The sequence below is a fragment of the Crocodylus siamensis genome, chromosome 1, assembly GCF_052110815.1.
Source record: "Crocodylus siamensis isolate JL-2025a chromosome 1, ASM5211081v1, whole genome shotgun sequence".
Lineage (NCBI taxonomy): Eukaryota > Metazoa > Chordata > Crocodylia > Crocodylidae > Crocodylus > Crocodylus siamensis.
Window position 1 is genome coordinate 93,985,805 of NC_143395.1, and position 25,368 is coordinate 94,011,172.

The window sequence follows — 25,368 nt, forward strand, 5'->3', positions numbered from 1 at the left end:
CTGTTCAGCCTCCACAAGAGAAGGCTGAGGGGGGATCTTGTGGCCTGTTATAAACTAGTCAGGGGGGGGATCAGCAGGCTTTGGGGGAGTCACTGTTCCCCTGAGCACCGCCAGGAGTGACCAGGAATAACGGTCACAAGCTGGCAGAGGGTAGGTTAAGCTAGATATCAGGAGGCGCTACTTCACGGTCAGGGTGGCTAGGGTCTGGAACCAGCTTCCAAGAGAAGTGGTGCAGGCTGCTACCCTGGGGGTGTTAAAGAGGAGGTTAGATGAACATCTTGCTGGGGTCATTTGACCCCAGTATTCTTTCCTGCCATGGCAGGGGGTCGGACTAGATGATCTGCTCAGGTCCCTTCCGACCCTAGAAACTATGAAACTATAAAGGCAGGCTGCCACTGTGGGCTTTGCCCCAGGCACCAAACTTCATTGTTAGAGCACTGGAAGTTTCCATCTATTTGAGATGAAGAAACTGAAACCTTCTCCTGTACTTAGATACCTAGGTCATTCTTAAAAAAAAAATGGAGGAAGCCTTTTTTTCTTTTAAAACATGGGTGGGTGAATTTGCTTACACAGAATCTAATGTTTAGAATACTTCCTTTTCAAGTGGGGATAACCAGGTTCAGTCTTCTTTGTCTGACAGGATTCAAATCTACTTCTCTGACCTCATAGGAGATTGTCCTAACTACCATCTATTTGGTCTTCTTCTCCCTACCCACTCCCTGGGTGCTGTTGCACTAGGCAAAAAGAACTGAAGTTTCACTGGGCCAGCAGAGCAAGAAGGAGCTTGAATTTTTAGCCTAATGGTTAGAACACTCGCTTTGGGGAGAGATCAGTGTTCTGGTCTTCCTAGCTCCAAGGCTTTTGTGTTTTGTGATCACACAATACTGAATGTGTTTTAGAATTTGCTCTTGGGCTACCCTGCTCCCAGAACAGCTTTCTAAGCACTGGGATACAATGTAGGATACAAAGTTCACATCCCACTGTCTCTTACCGAAGCTGTGGCACTTTACAGAAAAAACATGCAGGATTTATAGAATTAGAAAACATCCAGTGAGAGGGAACATGTTACTGTAGCCTAGTGATGTGGGGTTTCACTGAAAAGACTTGGTTTCCATTTCTTGCTCCTAAGACTGCTTGTAATTTACCTAATTACTATTTAAAACAAAATGTTCTCCTTTTAGCTGTTAATTTTGTATTGAATAGAACACAGGAAATTATAGGAAAACAGCATGTATTTTATGTAATCATTAAACAAAAAGGTGCACAGATGCAAAGTAAAATACAAAGCAGACTTAAAACTCTGAACAAACTGTTGGTATAACATTTATACCAGCGATACGATCTGAATTAATTCATAGAATCATAGAAAATTAGGGTTGGAAGGGACCTCAGGAGGTCATCTAGTCCACCTTCCTGCTCAAAGCAGGACCATCCCCAACTAGATCATTCTAGCCACGGCTTTGTCAAACTAAGTCACCAGTGTCTTAGTGAGAGTTTTTTTCCAATATCCAACCTAAACCTTCCTTGCTGCAAATTGAGACCACTGTTCCTTGTTCTGTCATCTGCCACCATTGAGAACAATCTATCTCTATCCTCTTTGGAACCCCCCTTCAGGTAGTTAAAGGCTGCTATCAAATCCCCTCTCAGTCTTCTTTTGTCCAAACTAAATAAATCAGTTCCATCAGCCTCTCCTTAGAAGTCATGTACCCCAGCCCCCTCGCCATTTTTGTTGCTATCTGTTGCACTCTCTCCAATTAGTCCACATCCTGTGGACTGAGGGCATGGACAACACCAAATTATGGGGATAAGTAAACACACTGGAGGGTAGGGAGTAGATTCAGGCATATTTGGACAGATTGGGAAAGTGGGCAGAACAGAATAGGATATAGTTTATGGAAGATAAGTGCAAAGCGATGCATCTAGGAAGAAGGAATCACCACTCACTTATAGGCTGGGAGGTGACTTTCTAAGCAGCACAGCAGAAGAAAGGGGTCTTGGGGTCATAGTCATTTTCAAAATGAACATAAGTCATCAATGTAATGAAGAAATAAGTAAAACCAACAGCACTCTTTCATGCATTAGAAGGTGTATAATGAACAGGTCTAAAGAGGTGATACTTCCCTTCTATGCAGCACTGGTAAAACCACAACTGAAGTACTGCATCCAGTTCTGGGCACCAGACTTCAAGAGGGGTATGGTTAACTTTGAAAGGGTCCAGAGGAGGGCTACTCATATGGTTTAGGGCCTGCAGGTAAAATCCTACAAGTAGAGATTGAGGGACCTGAATCTCTTCAGCCTCCACAAAAAGAAGGCTAAGAGGGGATCTTGTGGCTATCTACAAATTCATCCCGGGGCGGGGGCGGGCAGCAAGGAATAGGGGATACTCTGTTTACTAGGGCGCCCCTTCGGGTTACTAGGAACAATGGTCATAAATTGACAGAAAGCAGATTTAGATTAGACATTCGGAAGATTTTCTTTATGGCCAGGGTTGCCAAAATCTGGAATGGGCTTCCAAGGGAGGTGGTGATCTCCCCTACCTTGAAGGTCTTCAAGAGAAGACTAGACAAGCACCTAGCCGGGGTCATCTGACCCCAGCACTCTTTCATGCCCAGGGCAGGGGATCAGACTTGATGATCTACTGAGGTCCCTGCCAACCCTAAAAATCTATCAAATCCTTTCTATAGTGGGGGGCCCAAAACTGAACACACTACTCCAGATGTTGTCTCACCAGTACTGAATAAGGGGGAATAATCACTTCCTTTGACCTGCTGGCAACACACCTACCAGTGCAGCCCAGTATGCTATTAGCCTTCTTCACAACAAGGGCACGTTGCTGACTCATATCCAGCTTATTTTTCACTGTAACCCCAGGGTCCTTTTCCGCAGAACTGGTGCTTAGCCAGCCATCCCCCAGCCTGTACTGGTGCATGGGATTATTCCATCCTAAGTGCAGGACTTTGTGCTTGTCCTTGTTGAACCTAATGAGATTTCTTTTAGCCCAGTCCTCCAATTTGTCTGGGTCACTCTGAATCTTAGCCCTACCCTCCAGTGTATGTACTACACTCCCTACCTTGGTGTCATCTGCAAATTTGCTGTGGGTGCAATCAATCCCACCTTTCAGATCACTAATGAAGATACTGAAGAAACTGGGGCACTCTACTTGATATCAGCTGCCAGCTAGACAGTGAGCCATTGATTACTACCCATTGGGCCTGACAATCCAGCCAGTTTTCTATCCACCTTACAGTCGATTCATCCAACCCATACTTCTTTCTATTCATTCTGCTTATTCCACCTTCTCCCACATGGAGTTATCTGTAATGTATTCTGAACTTAATGGGAGTCTTTCTGCTGATTTCTGCCTCCCCCCGCTCTGAAAGTTGGAAAACTATGGAAAGACCCATAATTGATTTTTTTTTTTTAGTCTCCCAAAGGCACGAATATCTTTGCTATTGAAATCCGGGCCAAGAAAACCATTTACTGATCAGAAAACTAGGGCTTTATCTTAAGAGTTTGCACTGCTTTTAATTCTTTTATATTCGTATACCAGTTTTTTTGCTCTAGGCCTTTGTGTTGAAATTTTGGTGCTGAAAAGTATTAGAACTAGTGTAACTAGAACAGGATGAGTGGAATGGAACCTCTTCCCCCAGGAGATTTTGCTATGGGAAGTGCATCCCTTTGTCCAAGTGGGGGAGGGGGAACAAAGGAACACCAGGAGCAACTTCATGGAGTCCACACCATCCAGGCTCCTGCACCAGTTTGCAGCAAGCCCACCCCTCAGCGACAAGGACCAAACCTATGCTGCTACAGGAAATATAGCAGCTGCTGCTCAAGTGCAGAAAGCAAGGCCAGGTAAGGTACCACTCCGCCTATCCTTGCCCCACCTTCATGCTCTACAGTAGTCAGCATAATTCCTTCCCCACACACCTCATCTCCTTTGGCATTTCCTTTTACGGTTCTAAATTTCAGCATTCTCAACAATGTGGTAAATTCCCTGTCACTTGTAATTGTCCTAACCAGATTGGAAGGTTTAAAAAAAATGCTGTAGTTCAGCCACAAATTGTTGGGACTGATCCAAAGATTGTTGAATAAAGTCCTATAGCATGAGTTATGCCAACTTCCAGAATAGTTCTTTGTGACATTAAAATCTATTAAAATTATTCTTGCTAATTCTCATCTACTTTTCTCCATGTTAAACTTCCATATTTAACGGGAAAATTATTACAATAAACCCATTAATCATAAGGAAGGATTACATAGTACATATAAAGTTTAACACTGTGCACTGTGGGTGCATCTACACATGCAATTAAAGCAGAGCAATAACCTTTGGGACAGTTTGCATGACAGTCAGCTGCTCCCAGGTGCTGCATCTGTACATGTGCCCAGGACCACAGTGGTCTGAGCTGGGGAAGAGCAACCCTGGGATTGTAGGGGACCTGGGGGTTTAGCCCTAGACTCTGGGTGGTGGTGCTGAGTGGCAGAAGGGCTGTCTGGGGCATGAGGGTGCTATAGTGTGGGGCTAGGCAGCATGCAGCTCCCACACTGTAGCAACCTCATGTCCCAACCATCCCTGGTCCCAATCTACATATGCATTTGAGTGCACATAATTACTGTCTTAGGACAGTACCATCCCCGACAGATACTATCCTTCAGCAGAGTTAATGTCTACTGTGCCCTAATACCAATGCACATGTAGACTGTGATGCTTTACTGGAGAGCTAGTTAGTTGACGGATCTGTAGATGTACCCTGTACTACGTATACTTCTGTGAACACCCTGAAATGCTAGCAAATGCTAACTTATTCATGTACCATTATAAATGGAATAATTCCTTGATTTACCACACAGTGGGTGCTGACTGCACAGTAGCTGAATAATACTGTGCAGTAACACATCACAGCACTAACAGTGATAATATACTACTGCACAGTATTATTAGACTTTTGCACAGTAGTGTAACTTAAAAGGTATTCACCAGCAATACTACACAGTAACCAGGGTTATACAAGTGATACAGGGTTATTCAAGTAACCAGGTGATTTTACAAGTACTAAATAAATATGCAGTAACATCTTGTGTAGACTTGCCCAGTTTTTCTACTACCACAAGTAAGAACTGAATTTAGTACCAGATATTCCTCCAAAATTCTTGGGTCCATAGAATTGGGTTAAAAATACAGCAGTAATAAGCCTTTGTGTGAGGCTTGTCTTACAGCCAATACCTAATACACTTCCTCCAAGTTAATTTAGAAGAACATGAAAATACCCTTTCATGATATTTTAGTAGATCTCATTAGATATATAAAATTTGGCCATACATCCGTATGTGGTATGCTGTATTAAAACTAGTCTAGAATGCCTATTTTTATTATGTTTATTTCTTGGTAGGATTATCTACTTTTGTTCTCATTTTACCCTTTGCATTAAAATCTCTTTAATGAAGTAGAAAAAATGTATGGAAAAATATTATAAATCTATTTTATTACGTGTAATATGTTTGAATATCTAGACCAAAGAGCTTACAATCTTAGTCTATTGTACTGCAAGTCTGTTGTACAGAATGATTTGTGAATATTTTGCATAAATAAATACGTCCTGGACCTAGAGAAATAATACTTAGGTTCGTAAGGTTATGCTAATTGTCTTTCAATGTCAAAATATCTTTGAGACAAAATAATAAACATGACTGGTTTCAGTGGCAGCTTCTGCTACTGTTTATTTATTGATTTATTGATTATTTTAAATTTTCTTCCTACTATTTTACCTGTCCATCTACAGCTGAGAAATAATGTGGATGCTTGTGATTTGAGAAGATTTTTTTGTCTGCTATATAAGATACTTAACGGAAATACAATACATCAGAATAGTTACAAGATACAAAGCTCAGGTATTACAATTATTGGTTTTCAAGGAAGCGCTTACTGCATTTCAAAGCTAGGTGGCATAGTGAGTTAAATACACTCCTTTTCACCTGTAGAGACCAAGGGTCAGATTATACTTGGGTCCTAAGTAAAAAGAATGTGGTGACATAGACTGGAATGATGTGAAGAGCAGCTGAGTCCAGAAACTGGAATTCACATATGGAAAAATAGATATAGACTCTATTTTGGGGCATACACTAGTACTTGAAATACATGAACAGTTGCTGTCTTTTCTCTGAACAAGAGTTCAGGATCAGAATTTGGATTCTTTCCTTCCTGAAAGTTTTCAGCTCTTTTCCTGACACAACAGAAAGCCAAGACTCCTAATCAGTTGCTTACAATTAAGAATATGATTTACAAATCAGGGGCTGAAGCAGGATTGAAACTCATGATAAGGGCATCTCTGGCAATCTCCATCCTGAAGGATGATTAATTGCTTTCATGTATGTTTTCACTGAGTTTGGGAGGTCTTAATACATGCCTAATCTTCTCATCATTTATTGAAGGCCAACAAGGAATGGAAAGTTAATTAGGCAAATAGTCTAATGTCAGGGTCTTTCCAGATGGGGACCATACACTGTGAGAGAGACAAATATGAACTTCAGACTTCTGAAGAATTTTCTTCCAGAGTTGAAAAAAAATCCAACATTTTTTGTTGTGAAGTAGTTATAACAAATCTAAATGGACTTGTGTTCAAAGGAACATGTAATTTGTCATCCATAGTAAAACACTGTCATATAGCAGCTGAGACTAGTAATAATTTAAATATTTATCTGAATTTTACCTTTATGTGTTTCCTTCATCAAAATGACTAATTTATACACAATAGATTTATTAAATTCAAAGTGGCATCAAGTAAATCAAATACTAGGGCTATGTAAAGCTTCGGTTGCTGATTTAATTCGGTGAAGATTCGGCCCAATCAGCGACCAAATTTCCAAATCCAAATCAAATCCTTTAATCTCTCTAAATCAAATCAGAACCCTCCAAATCGATTCAGAGAGATTTGGAAAGATTCAATGATTTGGACATAGACACAGCTTTAAATGTTTTTTCTACATACCTCAAGGTACCAGGCAGCTTGTAAATACTGAGATGCTGGGGGATATGAAGCATCCCATGGGAGAGTGTGGAGGGGGTCCCCAGTGTGCTCAGCAGTGGACCTGGAAGTGGACCAGAAGCACTTCTGGTCCACTTCTGGGTTCGCCGGGGAGCATGCAGGGGGCCCCCCTACCAGCTCAGTGACTGGTGCCTCCTGGGTCTGGGGGGGGGCACCTGGGTTCCCCCTGCGGCTCATTGCCAATTGCAGCATGTTGGCAGTGGATCCAGAAGTGGATCAGAAGTACTTCTGATGGGGCATAGCAGGGGATCTGCTGCTGAGCACGCGGAGCATCCCCTTGCGCTCCTGTGGGACACTCCATCCACCCCACCATCTCAGCATTCATGAGCTGCGCCTGGTACCTTGAGGTATGTAGAAAAAACATTTTGAAGCTGTGTCTATGGCCAAATTGCTGATTCTCCAAATTGGCATTAAATCTTCAGATTGGGATTTGGCTGAATTGAATCGGGACAGTGATCCAAATCAATGAATCAAATCACTGTCCCCGATTCAAGCCAAATCCAAACCTGAATTGAATATGGCCCATTTTGCACACCCCTATTAGATACCCTAAAAACAAGTAGCCTTTAGTTGATATGAAATAACTCTACTTTTACTCTTCATTTGCCACCTCTCAAAAGAATTCATGATTAAAAAAAAATAAAGAAAGGAACTGTCATTGACATTATCTGTCTTTAATTACAAATAATTGTTAACTTGAGACTAAGTTATTTGATTTCCAAGCATAAGTACACTAAATAGAGTTGGATACAGTAAATATGTAAGTAGCATTCTAGCACAGACAAGAACATAAAAGTACCAGCCTGATTATTCCTAGGGAAGCTGGTTAGATTTTGCCTTATGTATGTTGGCATGTATTTATTGCTTTTGAGAAGATAACACACACATTTCTATTTTCATTATGTGAAATGGACAAAATCTCATATTTTGGGAAAATTTCCACTTATTCTGTCAAAGTTACTTTTTATATTTAAAAAGCCTTAAGTAATTACTATGGTAATGCAGTTTTTCCCTGAACATTTTTCAAACACCATGACATCTTCTCTATGTTAGTTTTACTTCACTTATAAAACCCTGGGCCAGATTAATTATTAAAGAATTCAGTATTGTAACTATATTTCTCACATAGAAACAATGCCTAAAGTGTAGTGCTTAGTCTTCAAGATCCTAATAAAAATCAAGATTATTTCTGAAAGACACGCAACCCATCCCTACAATGAATAAGATGATGAAATGCCTGAACTTGTGGAGATAAAAACTAAAGGACTTTCAGGTTTAACATAGTGTATTACAATGCTATGTTATCTGTTTTAGTGTAATCCACATTAATTTCTTAGAGGGAGAGTCTGAGAGTTTGACTCAAAGATTCCAGTCCTGTATTTAGAGACTGGTCCTGGCCAGCTGGTGAAAATTAAAATCGGGAAGTGGAGCAGCATCCTGCACCCTATGATGTAGGAAACTGTGGAAGACAGCAAAATTGCCCTAAAATAAGTTAGTTTGATTAGAGGAATGACCATTAAAAAGGGTAGAAGAGTGTTAACACCTGTGAAGTGAAGAACAATGTGTCACTAATGGTCCATTGGCTCCCTTAGTTGCCTGAATAGTAATACCAGAACTGTATCAAACCACTCTGCCCATGCCTCTCAGCAGTGCTGCTGACTTAAGAGGCAGGGCGGGGACAGTGTCCTGGATTTCACATTGTCTCATATGATCACTCTACTAAGTACTCTCTGAGCACTTTAGAGTTATGTTACTTCAGGTAAGGGTTAACTCTGGTTACCTTCTAGCTGTTGGTAGGTTAACTTCAAATTCAGAGACAAAACCAGAGATTTGCAGTGCTCCAGCATCCCAAGAAGCCCTCCCCCCAGCAGAGATATTACTGGTGTTCTGGCTCTTAGCCACACCTCTGTTTACCTGCCTTTTAGCAGCAAGAAAGAGATGCACAGGCAAGTAGTGATATTAACCCTTAACATGTGACTGCTGATAGCATGTTCTAACTTTAATGTTCCACAGACTTCAGTGGTCTAAGTGCAATGTGTTACTTCACCCCAAAGTAGCACTAAGCTGAAAAATGTTAGTTGTGTAGCATTCTATCTTTACTCCACTCTCACCTTGACTAAATGTAAATCACTACTCATTGGGCACATCTACACAAGATGTTTACTGTGGAGCTGCCTAATTAACTTCACAGTAAATTTTCAACATCTACACATGTGGCCCTATTAGGCCACAGGAAACTAATTAAGTCTGCTGTAGGTTAGTACTTGTAAATACAAGTACTGTCCTGTGGTAGCATTCTTTAGTGTGCAGCAATAGACGTGTAGCTGCTGAGAGGGCTAGCTTGGGCAAAAGGGTGCTTCAGTGTGGTGCTGACCTGCTGGCTAGCCTCACATTAGAGAACTGTTTTACCCCAACCAACCCCTTTGCAATGTGTTGAACTGGGTTGGAGCAGCCTTGAGCTGGCAGGCTGATCCTCCAGACTCCCTTTCAGCTGGGGCTGCTCTGACCTGGCTCAATGTACCGTGGTGTTGGATGCATGTGAAGATGTGGTGCCTGGGAGCAATAAACGTCAGTGTGAAATGCCCCAGAGTTTATTGTTCCATGTTAATAGCATGTGTAGATGCACCTATTGTGTCCTTGCAGTAGACAGTCAGATTTTTGTTTTATTCTTGAGATCAGCCCTGATTCAGCCACTACCAGTCATTGTAGGGATGCAGGTGCAAACATCTTTGTGGACTAGGAAAGATATAATTTGTATTGCTGTATAATTTACCCTTGTACTGACTGATAACTACCACTGGATAAATCCCAAGTATATATGCCTTGAGAGATGGAAAGCATCTATGTTTCCCATCTAAATAATTTGCTAAAAATCACATATAGGCTTCCTACACACTCCTTGGGGTTTTTTTTGATCAGTCCTAAACCATTAAAACCATTTAACTGCTGTTTCTAACTTGATATTTACACAGTTGAGACCATTTTAGTCCGTCATTTCCATTATTCCTACAAAGCCATTACATTCTGTTTAGTCTCTATGGAATTGAAACAGCTGTTTTATAGAACATTTTCTTCTTTTCTCCATAAGCAGATATTGAGAGGAACTGAAAAGAGCCATTAGATAAAATCACTGTAGACTTTAGATCAGAAGTGTCCATGTGCCATGGAAGGTCAATGATTGACTTCATTGTTGTAACATATGTGCAAGAATTGAACAAAGGCTCAGAGCTTAATCAAGGGCATCTCATGATATGCTACCTGGGTCTGGGGGCAGGAGTTTTTTGCACAACAGTGGGAATGTACATTTCAATCAATTTAAGGAAACCTATGCATTGTTGTAGCTGATACTTCTACCCCCAAAAGCATTATACTGCTGCAAACTCCTGGGTTCTGTTTTAGAAAGAAATCTGGCTGTTTTGTAGTAAAGTTCCATGTGAAGATATAGCTAAAAAAGAGTATTCAATGTGCCTTAAAGGCAAATAATCACAATCAATATGTGTTTTTATATAGAGTTTAAATGACCACAAACTCCTTGAAGTCTATGACTGGTTGCAGCTAATTGGCATCAGGTTGTCCTTGTGTTCTTGTCCTGTTGAAAATAACAAAGTGCAGCAAATTATTTTCATGTTTTAAGTCTATAATGAAATTATAGCCTTTCTTAGCTCTTGGAGAAATGATAAGTTTGTTTTTCTCTTACTCTCATACAAAATACTCCAAGATTATTTGTAGATAGGATTTTACATAAATCTAAGTTTCTACTGATTCTCCATTCCCCACCCTCCCATCCTCACCTCTTATCAAGGCAGCACCACTCTGGATCAATGGCACAATAACAATACAAAAATTGTTTTATTTCATTCACTAATAAAGCTGCTGCTTATGAGTTATGACTTTTAGAAGCCTGATAACAATGCTGCTGCTTTTGGCCTAAGCAACTAGCCAGTACTGACAGTTCAGTGGGTGCTTTCCATTGGCAGGAAAGAAACTGATGACAAAGTCAGATATCTCTTTAATACAAAGGATGCACAATATCCCTTTTCCCTCAATGCAGCTTGAATTACATGGCAGAAAAGAACAACTATCTATTTCTCTACTTGAAAGCATTCCCTCTTAACTTTTTTCTCAGTGTTATATTATGAGCATTTATGTCATTGCTTCTGGGACTTTCTTGCTGTCACTTTTGTGTAGTAGATGTTGTTTTCTTCTCTCTTGCATAAACTCAGTGACAGATACCAATGATGGGGGATGGGGCAGATTTGTTCACCAGGGGAGGTTTGTTCATTGAGAAGGGTGTAGAGGGAAGGAAGGTTAAAAAAAGTGCCTGTCCCCGGGGGTGGGGAAGAGAGCCTCTCATCTCACCAATCCCCCAATACACTGATCCATCCCCAAAATTTACTTTAATCAGACTCCTCAGACTGGTTAACCCCAGTAAAATTGGCCTTGGGAATAATTTTGGGGATTCAGAACAGTTTGGTGGCATTGGGGAGGTCTGGAAGAGGTTGGCAGGATTGGAGAGATCCATAGTCATAGTTACAGAAGTAGGGTCAGAAGGGACCTTGTAGATGATCAGGTCTGACCCCCTGCCCTTGGCAGGAGAGAAAAAACAGGTTCAAATGACCACAGCCAGGTAGACGCCAATCCTCCGTTTAAAGACCCCCAGGGTAGGATCCATGAAATCCTAGCTGCCCTGAATGTGAAGTAGTGCCTTCAGATGTCTAGTCTAAACCTACTCTCTAACAACTTGTGGCTGTTATTCCTTGTTACCCCAGGGGGCGCTAGGGGGAACAAGGTCTCTCCCAAACCCTGCTGGTCCCTACTAGTGAGTTTATAGATGGCCACCAGGTCCCCCCCTCAGCCTTCTCTTGTGAAGGCTGAACAGGTTAAGGTCCCATAGCCTCTCTATGTAGGGTTTGCCCTGAGGTCCCCAGATCATGTAGTTTCATAGTTGGTAAGGTCAGAAAGGACCTGAGCAGATCATCAAGTCTGACCCCCTGCCATAGCAGTAAAAAGTACTGGGGTCAAATGACGCCAGCAAAGTGTTCATCTAATCTCCTCTTAAAGACCCCCAGGGTAGGAGCCAGTACCATTTCTCCTGGAAGTTGGTTCCAGATCCTAGCTTCCCTGACAGCGAAGTAGCACCTCCTGATGTGTAGTCTGAATCTACCCTCTGCCAGCTTGTGATTGTTATTTCTTGTCACTCCTGGTAGTGCTTGGGGGAACAGGGACTCCACCAATGACTTCTGGTCCCCTCTGAATAGTTTGTAAACAGCCACTAGATCCCTCCTCAGCCTCCTCTTGTGGAGGCTGAACAGGTTCAAGTCCCATAGCCTCTCCTCGTAGGACCTGCTCTGCTGCCCCCTGATCACACGAGTGGCCCTCCTCTGGACTCTCTCCATGGTCTCCACATCCCTTTTGAAGTGAGGCACCCAAGACTGAATGCAGTACTCCAGCTGCAGCCTGACCAGTATCACATAGAGGGGGAGGATCACCTACTTGGCCCTGCTTGAGATGCATCTGTGGATGCGCAACGAGGTACGGTTATCCCTACTGACTGTGACCTCGTATTGTTGGCCCATATTCATCTTGCAGTCAATAATGACTCCAAGATCTCTTTCTGCCACCAAGCCCTCAAGAAGGAAGTTTCTTATAAGTGTGCTGCTGGTTCCTATTTCCCAAGTGTAGCAACCTGCACTTGTCAGTATTGAATCCCAGAGATTCTTCTAGGTTTTCTGATCCTGCCAAGCCCCCAGCAGACCTCTGTACCTTGCCTGATCCTACCAAATCCTCCTGGACCCGCCCACCCACACATGGATCCTGCTTGTCTCCAAATCCCCCTAAGCCCTCTGCTACTTCCCCCACCCCCATCCTGACTTACCTTAGATTGGGTGGCCACTTTTCATTCACCCTAACCTCCTCCTAAACTCCCTGAATGCCTATATCCTAAGGGAACTGAACCTTAAGGTATATGATCTTGGAACATTTTATTTACTAACTTGTTATATTAGGCTCTCAGAATAAATTCTATCTTGTTGGGTGTATTTGTTGGAAGAGACTGAAAAAAACCAAAGTTTGGCAGTGTGGAAGAAAGGTATAGAAAAGGGAGAGGAGAATCCTGTAAGGAGAAAAGTTTACAGTGGGCCATCCTGGATTAGAGGAAAAACTGATAAGGTGTATCCAGACTGATAGGTTATACTACATGCTGAACATGCAGGCATCTGCTGGGTGTGAGATCCCGGGGTAAAAAAAACCATGCCTATAAAAAGCAGGGTGACGCATGTAACAATAGTACATACCACCCAAAACTGGAGCCTGGCTAGCTGGAGCCATGCTCTAGCTGCTGGCCAGGCTCCCTGCTAGAGAAGCACTATGGCTTCAGTTTCTGGAGGCCCCCAGGACCCCAGGTAAGGCTGCTGGACCTAGCACACTCAGGGCAATGTGCTGCTGATACTTTTCCTGGGGAAATGCACATTCTTTGAGTAGATGTGATATCTTTTATTAGACCAACTGAGTTGAAAAAAAGTTTTTAGCAAGCTTTGTGGGGCAATCACCCTTCTTCAGGCATAGGGAGTTTCTGCTGTTCTGAGACTCCAAGGAATGAGAGAAGCTAAAAGTGTGGCAGGATGTCAGTGAAAATGTAAATAGGTAGAGATCAGGAAAACAAAAGGTAAAATGGAAGTGGGGGGGTGCAGGGATCAGGGGAAAGAAAAGACAAAAGATGAGTAAGGGAGATACTATAGTGGTAGTAATTCAAGGCAGAAAAGAGGCTGTCTGTGAAAAAGGAAATAGCTGGGCAGCAAAGGAGGGGAGAGAGGGGAATCAGAAAATGTAAGATGTCTTTTCTGGCAGGTGAATCAGATGTCACACAGGTTGTCATGTGTCATAAATCCAATGTCTATATTGAGTCCATGATTTTTTGTATCCAGTAGATTTATGTAATGAAGTTCATAGGCTTGTCTATGAAAGGTGTTTTGTAAGTTCCCTTTGATGATTAGAATTGAGAAATCAAAGAGGGAGTGATCAGAATTTCCTTTAAACTGTGTGGTGTGCAGGTGCACTCATGCCATGCTGCCAGGCATGCCTGCACATCTTAAAGGGAATGCTGGGAGTGACTGTCCTATGAGAAGTGTGCCCCCACAAGTATTTGGGTATTTTTGTCTTTGATAGATTTTTGGTATGTGTTCATGCTGATGTGCAGTTGTTGTTTGATTTCTCCTACATCTTTTCCATCAAGGCATTTGGTGCACTGGATGAGATGTATAACATTTCTGCAGGTGCAGGTATAAGATCCAGGAATGGTGATGGCTCTGTTGTGGGGTGTAGTTATTGTGGGACTGGCAGAGATGAGTTGGCAGATTTTGTATTTCTTATCCTGGCATGGTCTGAATCAATTAGGTGTGGCTTCTGGTAATGAGGTTAGTGAGGTTCAATGCTTGTTTAAAGGCTAGGATGGGTAGTTCTGGAAAGATCTCTTTAAGAACTGGGTCATCTTCTAGTATGGGTTGTAATTGTTTGAGGATTTTCTGTGTATGTTCCAGGGAAGGGTGATATGTCATAACTAACAGTGTGAGATTTGTGAGGATTTTCTTTTTGGCCTGCAGCAAATCTTCATGTGGTATTTGGGCAGCTCTTTCAAAGATGTGATCTATTTCACCAGAGGAGTGTCCTTGTTGGCTGAAGGCCCTTTTGAGATTTGTGAGTTGGCAATCACAGGTATTTCACTTGGTGCAAATTCGGTGGCAAAGGAGAGCTTGGCTGTAACTTACAGCTTTCTTGGTGTGTTTAGGGTGATTGTTGGTTCTGTGTAGATATGTAAGTTGATCTCTGGGTTTCTTGTATATGGTGGTTTGAATTTTACCATTTTGGATATTGATCTTGGTGTCCAAAAAAGAAATGCTGGTGTTGGAGTATTCAAGTAATACTCAAGTGATTGAAGGAGAGACAGAAGCCACATGCATCTCATATTTAATTTTACATCCCACCCCCAAATAAGATATACACTTTGTTTTGGGAGGAAAGAATGAAGGACAAAGGGTTTTTCCAGTCATGGCTAAAATGCAGGTTGTATGGACCAGGGACATAGCCTTTTCTTTCAACTCTGCCAATTTAAGCTTTAACCCCACCACAGCTACTGCTGAATTGTTCAAAGGATGTCAGTTCTGCAGCAAGTGCAACAATGGTAAAGCTTGAGATCAAGAATTTGTAAGGAATGAGTGACTGAGCAGCATGTGCCATTCATCCTGCATGTGGTGGGAATGGAAGGCAGCAGAGTCCCTGGCAGCCATCACTACACCCCCTGCCTTCATCTGTCACAGAAATTGGCTTCCTCACTTAAAATACATGCCCTAGTTTTGGATGGCCAATTGGATACCTGGTTATTTCATCAGCCATGCAGAGAAACATCAATAGAAATAGAATGTATGGTTCTCCTCATACCTTTGCTATACGGCCATCAGTGGGTAAAACTGGCAACTATTTAATAGCCAGAGAAGAACTTCACAATAGTTTATGTAAAGAAGTGAAGAAATTATTTTAGTGAAATCACACATGAATTTATTAGGTTAAGTAGAATTAAGTTTTCAATGTCTTGTTCAAATATAAATTGGTGAGTGTAGGGCTTCCTGTTGTTCAGTTGGCCAGAGTCTAAACAATAGCAGTTACTCCCTGTCTATTTTCAGGTGCAACTGGAAAACTTTCATTTAGGACAAATGTTACTGACAATATGCTCACCTTCTAAGAAGAATTACTCTAGAGCTGAAAAAAGCATTTTCCTTAACAGCTAAATGGCTTCATTTCTAACGAGATCACTTCCTAACATGGTTTGGTTGCAAGCTTAAACCTTTCTATGAATGAGGGTAATTCATCTGGGTTTCTAACAAGACTATAATATCTTTTCTGTTAAATATCCTTTCTAGATTTCATATATTCTTTCACTAATCCATTCAAACAATGAAGTTACACAGTCTTAAAACTGGAGTAATGTACACATGAATTAGGCTTGTTACTAGATCTGGACAAAGTGTATATTAAACTTACTGGAAAATGGGGTTCGGGTTGACTAGGAAAAATAATCTCTCCCAATATTAAAATTAGGGGACATACAATGAAATTATCAGGGGGTGTGTATAAAAAAACCATTTTTTTATCTCAGTGAGCTAAAGCAAACAATGATTTTCTTTTTTTCATGTAGTGAATAATTGACTTGTGGAATAGTATAGAAGATGACGATGTAATAGAATTTTAGTATAGTATAATTTTAGTATAGTATAATGTAATAGTATAGTATAGAGGGTAGTATACACAATGAACATTTAACCAGGTTCAAAACATGGTTACATTCATGATGGATAGTTCTTTTAGTGGGTGTTAAACATGATAGGATTGCAACCTCCAAATTGGGATTTTACGGGACTCTAAATGCTATAAGATGCAAGGGAAGAGAGGCAAAGACCAGATCAAGTCTGGATAGGCCCTGAGTAACTATTTTTCCCCTTAGCATCCTCTCTGCCACCATGAGATACAGGATACTGGGCTGAATGGACCTGTGGTAGACCCAATATAACATCATTTATGTTCTTATGCATAAAACTGCTGGAGCAAGAAAAAGTGGTATTAGCAAAGGTGATGATACGTGCCAGAAGAGAGTTCCCTTTTTTATCTGATAATAAATCAGTAGTTAGAGTGCTTGTACAGTTTGAAGGAGACATGGGTTCAAATCCTTCTTCTGTCTGAGAGGATTTTAATGCACATCTGCCAAATCCCCTAACTGCTATATTTTGGAGAAGAAAACAAAGACACTACTACTACCACGAGTGTCATTTTCTTTCACCTCCAGTTTTGGGAATCTAGTCCTTCATTTCCTTTGCTATTTCTATAGGTACCTGAAAATGAAATGGTTCATTTGGAACAGAATAGACCATTCTGGTAATGGACAAACAAACACATTATACTAAATAAAGGGTGGAGAGGGACTTACTAAACATCAGCTACTCCCTCATAATTGTTCTGTGCATCTGCTCTTTTCTTCGTAGTCCTTCCCCATCTTTCAACTCAGTCAGATCTATTTGCCTTTCTATGTCCATCATGCCAACAAACTATGTTTGTTTTGTTGAGAACAAAGTAACAATTTCTACTTTGATTTGGATGGAACACATCATTTTTTTTTAATTATTTTGATTTGGCTGCTGAACCGAAAAAGTCACTTTACACATTACCCAATACCATTAACATCAATTGCTATTTTAGCCTATGCTAAGTCAATATTACCTCTCCTTTACCTCCTGATGGTTTTTTGGGGGGGAGGGGGCAGGTTTCTTTTTTTTTTTACACCTTCCTCTGAAATATCTGGTGCTAGAAACCAAGTCCTTGACTAGCTGGACTTAAGGCCTCATCCAGTCCAGTAAAGCATTTCCTGTGTTCTTATGATGCTAACCCTAAAGGCATAGGACTGTTTTGAAAAGCACAAGTATACATAGCCATAGATGCACACAGAGGATTTATTAAATATACATAGTTTAATTAATTTCTGCTGATAGTTATGCATGTTGGTTGTTTCAAAGAATTACTATTCAATTTGTCCAGCACATGTAGAAGAAAGGTATTCAATGAACTCCAGGCTCTTTTAAAAGAAATGGGAATTTTGCCACTGATTTCAATGGAACCAGCATTATACCTATGGTCTGCAATTTGGAGCTTTTAGATTTTCTCATAGGACAGAAATGATGTATGTCTTTAAATGGGATTTCAGACTATTTTTGGAATGTGTCAGTTTTACAGTCGTGATTGCCCATCACACTATATAAAGGCCTCTTTAAAAATTATTTTCTTCATTCATTTGTTCACATACACTTGATTTTAACTTTGTTACATTTAATTATACCATCCTTCCAGGCAGACAGCAAGGAACAAAAAACAAGCAAAAAACATGTTCCAATTCAGAACTTGCTCTTGCCCAAAAAGTGTAATAGTGACTTAACAAACACCACTACATTGTGATTTAGTTAGCAATTAATATTAAATAAAACAGCAAATCTACTATTTTTTTAATATATACACAATTGGTGGTATCTTTTATGTGAAAGCTGCAGTGATAGAATGTAAAAGTATTCTTAGCATATCAACCGCAGACTACAAAATAGGGACGTGTTGGCACTGCAAACATTAACTGTGAGTGTCAAGAGAATTCTAAAACAAACTTTGTCTTCAAAGTCTCACTGACTCCCTGGGAGCCCCCACGCTTAGAAATGATTCTTACAGTCTAAACATTTATGGATATTGTCAGCTACTCAGTGTCTTCCATGGTGGGTTCATCTCTAGAAGCATTGTAGAAAGGCTGAAGCACTTTCAAAAGGTAGGTGATTCTGGTTCAAAGCAATGTTCCTTTCCAAGTGGGTGTCTAATATTATTCTGTGCTTTTTGAACTAAAGCACTTCTAACGTGTGTTAATTCAAAAGCGTGCCACCACCATTTTCTCAATGTTGACGTGCAATTTGCCACTTATACAACTGTAAGCATTGCAGCACCAGGTGCTTTTCAAAGCGTCCGGTGCTGTAGCACTTGTATGTGTAAAAATGCCCTTTGTGTCTGCTGTTCCTGCTTCATCCTCCTGAAACAATGATTCCTGAGACTGTAGTTCTATATAAGAAAGGATCAATATAGTAAATGTCCCCAGTAAGCATCTATTATTTTCCTCCAGAAACTTCTGCAGAGGCATGGGTACATAAACTTCTGCTGAGCACTGGTTGGCAGCAACAAGGGCCTGGTTCACTTTTGGGATCTAAATATATTTTACCTTGGCTCAAGCTATCACCCAGACCACCTGGACAAACTAAATAAATTAGTGGGGTGTCCTGCATAAACAAAACTCCCTCCTGGCAAGTAGTGTAAATACACAAAATAAATTGATTACAGAAACATAGGCAAAGAAAACAAAGGAAACACTAAATACAATTTAAAACATTACCAACTAAAAGGCGTAGTTCATAGATTGCACCCTCTTGTGGAGGCTTCACTCATGCCCAGGCAGTCTGAGACTGGAGGCTCACCTGAAAGGCATTTTTCCTCCTTACACGTACCCTTCTGCAATGGGCTGGAGAGGGTGGCTTCATTGGAGAGTCCTTTGAGCTGTTCCTTGGGTTCATTGGGCTGTGGGACACTGCTAGAGAGCAGGGTAGGGAGGTGACGGGGGGGAGCCCAGCTCAGGATGCAAACCAGACAAACCCTGACTCGGTTCTGGGGTCAGGGAGAGGGGGGTTAAAAACCCTTTCCTCACTCAAATTTACTGCTGGCTGCAACTGTGGACTACAAATCCCAGAGACGCCCGGAAGCAGGAAAAAGAAGTGATGAGCAACCCCACAGAGTCCTGCTGTTGTAATTATGGATGGCAAATCCCAGAGACCTCGGAGGCAGAAGAAAGAGGAAGTGAGCACAGCCAAAGAACACCCACCCCTCCCACCTTCTGGCCTGAGTCACTGCAGACAAGTGGCTGCCTTTCCTGAATGGAAGGTAAATGTCTGTTTATTTCTATTTCATTTTAATCTGTGCATTTTAGATTAACCAGCAATGACTGAATCGATTCAGCCTTCGGCGTTTTAACTGTCTGTACCTACCTTAATGTTCCTCTGGAGTATTATCTGACCAGAAGGGGCAGGACTTAGTTTGCATATAAACCCAGGGCCTGAGCCAGATCAGGAGGCAGGCCCAGGAAGTTGAAAGATGAGAAGCTCTTGGCTATGGACTACAGGAAAGGGCTCTGCTGATCCCTGGAATCTCCTAAGGATGCAAGGAAAGTGCTAAAGGCTTGCTATCAGGGGGATATAACCCAGGGCAAAGAGGAGGTGTGGGTGATCTGACAGCAAACTGTTGATATTTGGACTCAGCATGGGTTTGCTTATTTCTTTGTTACAGTTTGATCTGGTGGTTTGGGCTTGGGGGTATCAAGGGTTAAAGAAGGTCCCAATAGTGCCTGCGAGTACATAAGTGTCCTGATCCCATTAGAAGCTCAGGGCCCAGGACATGAAGTGCTTTGTCTGAAAGCAGGAGCCAAGAGAGAGCCAAAGTAGTCTCAGCACCTAGACCAGTGTAGAAACAGGACCAGGGCCCCAGACAGAGAGGCAAAGAAGGCTCAGTGCCCCAAGCATAGGGGAGACAGGCCCAGGGGCTCAGACAAACAGAGCCAGAGAAGGTTCAATGCCCAAAGCAGGGAAAGGACAGGATCAAGGGTGTCTGAGAAGGACTGATACCAGAGCCAAGGGGGCTTAGGATCCAAGGAACAGAGATGGGGGCTGAAGTAAAGAAGCTTGGACCAGCACAGTGGACTGGACCTAGACAGCCCAGCAAAAGAAAAAGGAGTGAAGGCCAAGGCGCCAACAAGGGAACGATTACACAGTAACATCTGAGAGCCATGGGTGTGGTGTTAGGGATAAATGGAGCCACATAACAGCCTTTAAGGTTACAGGTGCCCTGAGTTGACATGGGTGGGTCAGCGGGGAATAATTGAGAGCATTGAAGAACAAGAGTGACTCATTGGTGGTTGGAAGAACTGGGATCACTCTAGGACTCTTAGGCGGCCTCCCTTTCTAAGAAATAAATATATCAAAGCATGCTGGGCAAGCAAGAAGCGAGGGCATCCTAGATCTTGGCTAGATCAAGGATTGCATGGTCACCAGAGGGTATACTATGGCCACCCCTGGAATATGATACTTGCTAAACTGCATCACAGAATTTCTTGCTGTGAAGGGAATGCCTTTAATTGCCAGTGGTTTTTCACATATCTGGCAGATCAAGGACAATGCTGGATAGAAACTTTAATGGTCACTTAAGCTGCTTACAGATGTGTTTTAAAACAACAACAACCCTTCACCTGCCCCCTCCCCCTGGTGCTTTACTTTAAATAAATAAAGCACAACCCAGTGAAGGCATCAGTTAGACCCAGTCCACCCAATGTCTATATAGGTTGAGCACGTCAGTGGGCCTTTTTTGGCACTTTTATCTAATAGCTGATTGAACTTGCTTCTTCTGGTAAAGTGTATCTTTTGTTTTGTATTTGTTTCCTTCCCACCCCCCCCGCAACACCTGTCAGCACCCCTACTCATATGGACACAGCTGTCTTTGAAGAACTTATTCTAATAGCTTAAACCCAACTCTTCTGCATGGAGGGTGAAGTGAAAAATGAAAAACAAGATGGGCAGATGTGTCAAAACAAGGTTTCAAAAAGAATGAAGGTAAAAAAGGATTCATGTTTTGAGGACGGGGTGGGCCAGAGAGGATCAAAAGAATATGCTTTCAAAGCAGAAACTCAGGATCAGATAATGTTAAAGAAAGCTGGCTCAGAGTAGTGATAGAGACTGATTTGCTGCGAAAAAGTATCAGTAGGTCATAAAATCATAGGAAATTAAGGTTGGAAGGGACCTCAGGAGGTCATCTAGTCCAACCGCTTGCTCAAAGCAGGGTTATCCCCAACTAGCTCATCCCAGCCAAGGCTTTGTTTAACTGGGTCTTAAAAACCTCTAAGAATGAATGCTTTAAAAACTCTCTGGGTAGCTGATTCCCTGTGGTTTACTACCATCCTAGTGAGTTTTTTTCCTGATATATAACTTAAATTTCCCTTGCTGTAACTTGAGACCATTGCTCCTTGTTCAGTCATCTGCCACCACTGAGACCAGTCCAGCTTCATCCTCTTTGGAACCACCCTTCAGATAGTTGAAGGCTGCTATTCAATCCTCTCTTTTTTTCTCCAAACTAAATAAACCCAGTTCTCTCAGCCTCTGCTCCTTGATTCAAGAATCCTGACCTAAACCCAAATATGCAATATAGTGGTGAGGAATCTGACATACACAAAAATAATAAATGCAGCTAGGGACATTTCTGTATTTCTTGTACTAGAGAAAATACAAAGCTTACAGGTCTGACTGCTTTCTACTGTCATATCCCACCATACCCACAAGCTTGGAACTCAGCGTAAGGCTCTAACACAGCAGTCTGGTCTAGCAGAAAGAAATTTGACCAAAGGCACTGAGTGGGGCACTCATCTCTTTCCTATCAGGCTTTATCTCATCCATTAGGCCTGACTATTCAAGGTATGGCATTCATGGAAATCAGGGGCCTAGTTACATATTTATTTTAGGTAGCTTGGAGACCTCTTAACTCCTGGATAGTCCACACATTTAAGACATGTAAACTAGTTTTAAGCACCCTTTAGGCATCTTAAAGTTATGCCACTCCATGGAAAGTTTGTTTGAACTTTGAAGAAAGTTTCTCTGATATGTGTTACCCAGATCATGTTCCACAGATGTGTGGCCACTTCCTAGATAAATCACTCAAGGTCAGTCCTCCCGATGAAGTGTCCTCACCCTCCTGTTCTATGTGGACAAACTTTCCACCCCCTGAACTCTGTTATCTAGGGGGTAGTACTGGTATCAAGCCAACTTCCCCTTCCACCACCAGGGGTGTGACCTGGCAAGGCAGCTTGCAGGGGCACAGCCTGGTTGTGGTGGAAGACAGGGGAAGGGAGGAGGGGAATAAAGTAGGGGGCCAGATCAGAGACCCTGTGAGCTAGAGCTTCCCTCTTGGGGCAAGAACAGTGCCCCTGCGAGCTGGAGCTGCCCTGATCCCAATTTATTAAGACAAGAGACTTTGGGTTTTGTTTAATTTACTTACTCTTTTTATTTCTTTAAGTTCTTTTTATTTTATCCCTTAGTATCTTCAGTGGCTGACTTCCTTTATTTCATTACCATCCATTGCCTCTCTACCTCCCACTTCACTACCCAGTTCCCATCACTGAACTCTACCTTATGATTCTGCCCCCACCAACCCATTTCTCCAACCCATCCCCATCTACAGCAGGGATAGAAGCCTGTCCCGGCTCATGGCACCTCTAGTGGCAGGTCTCAGCTGTGCAGATTGGGGCAGTTGGAGAAGGTTTTTATCCTGAACAAGTGACTACTTTAAACTTGAACTAACATTAACACTGATCAATATTTGAGAAGCTTAAAGTCCTAATGTGTAACGAGGCCCTGGGACGCAATACTGTCCCCATCCAACTCGATGGCAAAACTCTTACTGACTTCAGTGAAGCCAGCATGTCAGTTTAGGTTCCCATTATAAGGCTGAGAGAATTTTTGATGAGACTTTGATGTTCAGGGACTTATGCAATGTTTTCCCATTTTGGGGAGAGGAGTTGTGTTTCTAGCTTGTTTGTTCTCCTTTCCATTTTCACTCTGTCAATTTTTTTTTTAATACAATCTGAAACTAAACCCCTAGAGTAGTTTAAAATGACTTGAAGATTAATTTTGGGCTTATTCAGAATTGTCCATCAGGGGTTCAGATTCAAGAATATATGATGAACATGAGCAGAGATTTCAGTTTGCAGCAAAACACAAAATCACACAAAGTAAAACACTTCATAGTCTGTAAAGTAAAATTCAGGGACATTTAGAGTTATCTGTAGGGACAAATAATGTATGTCTTTTGGTCTCTTGGCTCAAGCCTCTTAATGTTTAACTAAAATGACAAATAGTATTCTGAAAGCAAGGTTCTGCATATGCTAAGGATCTCGCAAAGGCAATGTATTTGAACATCTATGGAAAAAAAAATCATTGCTTGATCCATTTGATGCAGAAAAGTTATGACCTGCACTGTGCTGACATTATTTTTTTTTCAGGCAAGTACAAGCATTGCAATAATAAAACAGGTTATGCAATGGCAACAATGGCAAATGACTTAATAGCAAAAGCCATTTATTCATAATTTTTGCTGTGTTTGGGGATTCTTTATATTATTATCATTGAACCAAAAATGAAGGAAGAAAAAGGGTGCACATACTACATATTTGCAGCAGTGACCTGCTTTTTACTCTGCACTGTCAATGAGCCATAAAACTTTAAAGAGAAGCAGGACTGAAACCTGCCAACCTTTGCAGATATTCCCAGGGCACAAGGTCATGACTCAAAATTGTAGTTAGTGTTATTCCCACAGTAGTAACTAAATCTTTGTATTGTGGTAACACCAGAAACTTCATTGTGTTATGTCCTGTGCATATAACTAAAACTTAACTTTGTCTGGAAGAGAAGTTGTAAGGTGCCTCCTTTAATCTTTATACAGAACACAAAATTGTCAGGAACAAATCTAACCCCTGTCTTTAGTGGAGTATAAGAGTTTCTCAGGAAGAGTGTAAGATATATCCAACAAAGGACAGTAACAGCATACACAATTTCTGGCACAATGTCTCCAATTATTCTTTTAGAGGCTCTGCAGTTCACTGTTCCTGTACTTGATTTGTATAATGCAGCTCTATATAAGATGCGATCCTTGCCCCAAAGAGCTGGTAATTTAATTTACAACATATTGAGTGGGCATAAAAACAATGAAAGAGGGAAAGGAATGAACAAAGCAACTACTTTAATATGTTGGTACAAGGAGAGATACCTATGTATACACATATACCCAATTTAAATTGTAAATTAAAAATAAACTTACTAATCAAGAGATAAAATTTGATAGGAACAAACTGAACAATTGAAGAAACAGTGTGGTTAAGGTTTTCAGTAATGAGAAGTAACTTCCTTTTGGTCATTTATTTTCTGTATTTTTTTAGATCTGATAAAAATGGTAAAATATTTCATGGGAACTTAATATATTCGGTGTTTTTGAAATGTCTTCAAAATGTTACATTACAGAAAAAAAAATGAACAGGTCTATAAGATTTAAAACATCAACTTCTAGAACATTTTTTCACATAAAATTGTAGGGTATTTTTATATAAAAAATATTTTTCTATTAAAAATCTCCTTGGAAGCTCATATTTTGAAAAATTAAAACAATGTATGTGCCAAAAAAATTCTGATTTTTTTTTTTTAATTTTAAACTTTGAACACCATGAAAAACATTATTTATCACTTTTATAAGTTACTCGATTTTGGCATTCAGCCACGAGTCCTGATTGGACAGTGCTGCACAGTTATAACATGGTAGGAAGAACACCAGGAAGACTATGCCAGTACTGTTTCTTGCACAAGGGCTGTGCTTTTTACCTCAACAATTAGGCTGCTGTTACCTATGCATTGCTCTGCAGACTAGTACGGAGGGCTGACATAGCATTCTTCCCCACTCCTCCTTCCCTTCCTTCCAACCCAAACCCCTATTTTGCTACTTTAGGGAAGCAGGAATGAGCTCAAGTAGCATAGGAATGCTGTATGATGCTCTTGGACAGCTTGGCAAAACATTGAGACTTCTTGCATCTTTCTTGTCCCAGATGTTCCTAATAAGAGCTACATTTGACATGGCTGCAAGCGAGGTCTTAATGCCTCGCAGTCATACAGATAATAGAGCA